The sequence below is a fragment of the Arachis stenosperma genome, chromosome 1 (assembly GCF_014773155.1).
Source record: "Arachis stenosperma cultivar V10309 chromosome 1, arast.V10309.gnm1.PFL2, whole genome shotgun sequence".
NCBI classification, from domain to species: domain Eukaryota; kingdom Viridiplantae; phylum Streptophyta; class Magnoliopsida; order Fabales; family Fabaceae; genus Arachis; species Arachis stenosperma.
Window position 1 is genome coordinate 129,527,922 of NC_080377.1, and position 6,138 is coordinate 129,534,059.

General features: G+C 30.1%; 1 long non-coding RNA gene across 3 annotated transcripts; it reads left to right on the forward strand.

Annotated features, from left to right (window-relative positions):
- Positions 1-373: 373 nt before the first annotated feature.
- Positions 374-5,655, forward strand: LOC130946074 (uncharacterized). 3 transcript variants are annotated; one of them, XR_009072225.1, is made up of 8 exons: positions 384-504; positions 600-662; positions 1,273-1,375; positions 1,505-1,598; positions 2,921-3,004; positions 3,392-3,679; positions 4,601-4,749; positions 5,502-5,551. It is a non-coding gene; the product is annotated as an uncharacterized LOC130946074 (long non-coding RNA). The 3 variants fall into 3 exon arrangements; XR_009072226.1 differs by having other exon boundaries at positions 374-514; positions 4,601-5,655; XR_009072224.1 differs by having other exon boundaries at positions 4,601-5,655.
- The last annotated feature ends 483 nt before the right edge of the window (positions 5,656-6,138 follow it).

A 6,138-nucleotide genomic window follows, 5' to 3' on the forward strand; every position in this document is an offset into this window, starting at 1 on the left:
AATGACACCTATGAAATGATGCAACAAAGGAGTGGAGCAAAAGAGACAAGCTTTTGGTGGTTTAAAGTCACTATCTCAAAGCATCAGAAGTGGCCAAGAAAAAAACAATCATTTTGGGACTAGAATCTTAGCAGCAAATTGATGACACCGGTGATGAAAACTGAGAGCTTTGATATCCTATTTTGGGCGGTATTACAGAGGTAATTCACTTTTAAAAGTTAGAATAGCCACACAAAATCATTGTGTTTCTATGAAATCAATGAAACTGAGGAAGTATTTCCTTGATCTTTAAACTTTACCAGAAGGCTGTGTTTTCATATATCTGAAAAATTACAACACATTTAGAAAATTTATGTTATTTTCTTTTGTTTGCAGTGGTAGCAGGTAATTAGGAGCTAAAATCATGTTTAGGAAATTCACTAAATTTTGCTGTTGTCAGTGAATATAGTTGTGAATGAACTAGACAAGACCTTGCAACACCAAAGAAAAAGCCACTTTCTGAAGGTGAGAAGAGGTATATATCTTTGGTTTTCTTTGTTTTATTCAAATTTTAATTGATGATTTCATTCTAAATATTGTTTTGTTCTGGGAAAATAAAGGAAGAAGAAAATTGTGCTTGGGAGTTTAATGAAAGCGTGGTGAGGCCTGGTGGTGATGATCAGGTTATTTTTGTCATATGTAAATATGTATTTTTTTTAATATATAATAGGAAAAATAAAAATTTTTTCCTTATTAATTCCCTTGATTAAATTGGTGAGTGTTAGTTATAATGTTGGGCATTTTGTTCAAAAAAGTGATTGCTTCAATCCTGTAATTGTGGTAACTGATTACGTATTTTTTGGCCTTTTTTGTTTAATAGTTAAACAAGATGAGGTATTACTCTTTTGTCTTCTAAACATTTGTAAATCTAGACTTGGATTCCATTGTTTGTTTGAAATTCTATATGTAAATTCATAATAAAAAGCACTTATGTAAAATATTTTGCTTTTTTATTTCTTTTTTATTTGTTTCTTTACATGTGCTTCCCATAAGTTGACAAGGAAAAGTGAGATAATGACAAGGAAAAGTACTAAATTTTGTAAGATAATAACATACAGAATACGACATACATATTTATATACTAAGATGAGATGCATGATAGTAAGTTGGGTGTTTTAATATTAGTATTGGTATTTGTATTTTGATATTGTCCCTTAAGTGTTCGTTTATTTAACATAGCTTGAAGATTTAGAGATTTTTAGTTTAATTCTTAGCTATCATCCTTATTTTTAGGATAAGGAAATAGAGTGGAGCAAGAGGCCAAGGCTTGGCTCAGAAGAAGAAATTTAGTTTAGCATCTGTGTCACTCTTTGTATGACTACAAGCTATATGAAGGGTTAGTATATAATTTTATCGATGTTATATATATACATTCTTATACTTTACAACTACTTTACTCCCCTTTCTATGTTAATCTGATTAATTCTGTTTCAACTCATGTTATTGGATCTTCATTTAAACTCAGCTTGCCTCCCTTATAAACTATGGAGATGGTCCCATCTACTGCTGTTAGCAAAGTGTTACGTAGAGGAGGGGCAAATATAACTAATTTCAGGAAGGTATGTTCTCCATAGTTAAATTTATTTTTTTTCACTAAATGTTTGAGGGGTTGAATTGTTTGTTCTAAATATAATTAAAATGTAAAATATATGCAAAATAAAATTTATTTTCTTAGCTTAGAATTGTGACTATCTTCATTGTGAATGATATTCTTTTTGACAGGTGAGGTGGTTTCTGAATTATTTTTGTCATTTTAATTCACTTTTACTATTTTTCATGGTTTGGTTTGTTTTCATGATGGTATAACTAATAATTTGTTTCCTTTTGTTGTTCATTATTTTTATCTATTTTTGTTTGTTATAAAAATGTAATTGAAGCTTAACGATTATCTCACTAAGTATATGTCTTTAAGAATACATACTTCATCATTTAAAAGCATCGATAAGAACTAAAAACAGTTATGCTTAATACTACAATTGTATAGGAAGCCATTGCTTAGTCAAGCATGTAATATTGGCAATATTTTCAAGTTTGGTATTTTTTTAATTGAGCTTGAGATATGACTGCATGATGTAATATTGGCAATTTATAAGTAATCCTGTTTATTTGAAAGATTTTTGGTTTATTTTCAAAATTGATTGGCTTAAAATTGGGTGGTGGTGTGTAATTTACATTTTGTTTTCTCATGATTATCTGATTTCTTCTAGGCACATGGTAGGTTTGATGTGTGTGCTTGGTTATGTTTTTGTTGAAAATTTATATCTAAACTTTAATTCTATTCAGCCACACCTATAATTGAGAGAATGGAAAGTAGCCATGAGCAAGAATAACATTCCAAATGGATGCCTGGACAATTTTGCAACTTTGGAGAAGAAACTTTAATCTATTTATTATTATTTGGCATTTGTAATAAATAGTACTCAAATAATATAACAAATAAAAAGAAGAGTAAATATTTGCTGGCTTTAATTTTTGTTTTTGGAATTACCTGATTTTTTTCATTGGTCTATTTATATAAGTTGTTGCATTGGCCTCTCTTCCTTAATTAGTTTCTTAAAATTTAAACATAATTTTCAATGTGCTGATAATTTGTGTTTTGTTATTTTTCAACTATTTCTATTTTATGTTATATTTACACAACCTTCCAAAAAGAACCAATTCAAAGCAAGTATTAGATTCATCCTATAAAGAGTTTTACTTGCAGTTGATATGTTTTGCTAAAACTATAACCAAGATTCACATTATTATCTCAAATTGCTTGGGTTGTTGACATCCATGTTGCAATTGGGGATTTAGATATATTTTTCTTTTAGCAATGATAGTAATAGCAAGTAGAAGATAGTTACTTGAAAGTTTGTCTTAAGGCTTCTCTTATTGACAGTATCTTAAGGTGGGATGTCAAGGTTTTGGGGCTTAGTTTGGAGTTGGAGAGAAAGGGGAAGAAAATGGGCAGCTCACCAAGGAGGTATTTTATTTTATTTTATTTGAATACAAATAAAATATTTGTGAATATAGGTAGGTAATCAGAAGATCTATAATTCCAATGGAATGATAACTGGAATTCAAAATGAATTGAAATGTTCAATGAATATTGGTATTGTTTTTTTGTCTTGCTGAAGTTGGATACTAACATTTTTTTTTGTTTTCTATGGAGAGTAATGGGGCATTTTCTACTGACATGAAACTTCTTCATCCTTTTGGCCTTAATGCTTATGTCGTCTAGATTTAACTTTTGAAATTTGAAATTAGCTGAGCGTAAAATTTCCCAAAAGAGCTTTTGAATATATCATTTGAAAATTCTCCATGCTCTCATTCCTTCATTTTGTTTCTCTCATTCCACCGGGTGATGAAGGTGGTGGACACGGATGCGGTGCAATGAAACTAAAGTATATATATTCTAAGTATATGAGTTGGGCCCAGTTGTTGCTATGCTGTGTCGGATAGGGCATCCTCCTAGCTCGAAGAGGAAGCCAAGTCATCCTCCAAAGGCTGCTCCTGCTGGCGGTCCGGCTGCTGTTGCTGTGGTGGCAGCTGAAGCTTCAAGTGGCGACTCCTGTTCATTGCTGTCTCTGATCCTGCCACTGCCGTGACTGCATTGCGGCCGGCACCCATGGTTGTGCCTGCTATTCATCACAACCAGGTCAGTCACGTAAGCTATGAAGTTTTTGATATATATTTGAGTTGGTTTTGTTTCCCATTTTGTCCTTTATTCTTTGTTAATCTAGAAGTTGTTGCATTGGCGTTTGTTTCTTCTTGGTTTTTTAAAATTTAAACGTGATTTTTCATTTGTTCAAATTTCTAATTTAATATATGTGTTGATAATTTGTGTTTCATTTGTTTTGAATTAGGGTAAGGTCGTGTATTCTTTATTTCAATTTGAGGAAAAGGATTTGACTTTGGAAATTTTCTGTGGTGATTTGTTGGGCTTCTTTGATTTGATTTATGCCTTTGTTTGCTCTAATTTTATATTATAGTTTGTTTCTTTCTTACATATGTTGTGTGTCTTCTCATACAATTTTGATGAACCATTTTGTTTTTTCTTTTAAAAAATTTAAAAACAATTTCATTCTTCATTTAAAATCTCGAGAAAAGGACAATTTCATTTCCACTCCTAGGATTGCCAACAGTAAAAGTCTTTTTTTTTTGTTCTTTTCATATTTTACGAAACAATTTTTATAGCAATTACTTTTGACAATATTATTACTTTTGACAATATTATTAGTAAAAGTCCTTCTTTGGTTCTTTTCTCATTGAAGTTGTCCATGGTTCCTTTGAAAAGTATTCTTTGATTTATTCTCATTTGTTCTCATCGATAGTTGTAAACATTCAAGCATTTCTTCTGTCAATATTTCTTTTTTGATTCTAAAAGGTCTAAACTAGACAGAATTGAAAAGGAAAAATAAAAGCTAATTGTTGCCAAGCTATGTATTCTATGAGGCATATCCTTTTTGGCACCTCTTGCCTAAAGGTGTGTCTTTATTTTACCAGTTTAAGTTGGAGTGAAAATGAACCTAATCCATTAATTCTTTTATCTCATATTATAAAATTTCTTTTCTAACAGAAGAATTTAGAAGAGCATTTGGAGAATACCAATGTGGATGATTCTAGCTGCTGTTTGCAGTTTTTGCGGGTTTGATATTTACTTCTAAATGATGCATTGAAGCTTTATAATATATAGAGCATGAAGTGATAAATTATCCAACACTGACAGTAAGTGCTACAATAGCAACAACTAATCCTATTTTATTTGCAACATGAGAATCCAAAACTTCTTACCATTAGAAAATGAGGTGGATCTATTGTTAAGTGATTACAAAGTAAAGAAATGACTTCCGATATCAACGTTGGATGAGGTTATTACTAAGAAATTAAATGTTGAATCCATTCGTTATTATAATTTTATCATAACACAGAAGTATGTCATTGTCATTTGACTGCCACTTTTATGAGTTGGAATATTCCTCTTAATTCATATTATTTGCTGGTTTTACTTTTTAGTTTTGGAATTAATTAAATAATATTTGTGCTGCAATTGTTCTTTGAAAATATTTTTTCCCTTATATTTTTTTTCATCTTGCTTTATGTCTAGATTATGTTATAGATCTTTTATTTAGTCAATGTCTTAATTTTTGCTTGAAATGGTATTGCTATTCTAATTTAGCTTTTCGCTATTGCTTTTGGTTTGTTTTCAGGATGACATAATTAATCATTTGTTTCATTTTGCTGATATTCATTGTTTTGTGTTTTATTTTCTATTTATTTTACTTTGTTTAAAAAATATAATTGAAGCTGAAAATTTCTGTTACTAGGTGGTAGCCAAGTAACTATGTTGAAGCATAATTTCTTATTGGGATTTTGGTCTCTGATCATTGCCTTATTTGATCTATACTTATTTCAGTTTATAGGTTTGGTGTTTGATATTGATAGAAATGTTTATATCACAAATTTCTTTTCTCTAGCAGATTCTATGATGAAAATGCCATGTCACTGACATTTAGTATTTTTGCGGAGCTGATTGAGGTTTGTCTTTGTGTTGAAAAGTTAATTCAAATATGTATATATATGCTGTTACATGTAAATATAAAATTCCTTTTAAGAAGCTGTGGTTACTAGGCACCATCCTCTTTATATCTTTTTTATAGTAAGAAATATTTTGCATTTTGTAGGAAATGCGAATTAAGTCATGTTCTATTGTGTTTGTTGCATTTTTTGCTCTGTCAAAGGCCTGTCCATACAAGGTATTTCATGTAATTTTTAGTCATCTAATCTATCATTGACATATAGAGATTTGATTTATGACCTATTAAAATAGATATTCCCATTGCAATGACTTTTACTATTGAAGTAGGACGTGAAACTCCAATTCACATGGTAATTCATCTTTCTTTTTATCTTTATCTTAGGCTAATTATGAATTTTGCTTTTCAAATTCCATGCTTTCATCTTCGATCGATGATATCTTTTACTGCAGATTTTTTTAATACTTATTGGTTTATTTTTTTTATTGGGAAGCTTACATATTCCTTATCATTTTAATTGTTCTGTTGTTTCATGATAACATTTGTGCATTGAGTTGTTCTATTGTCTATATGCGGCAAT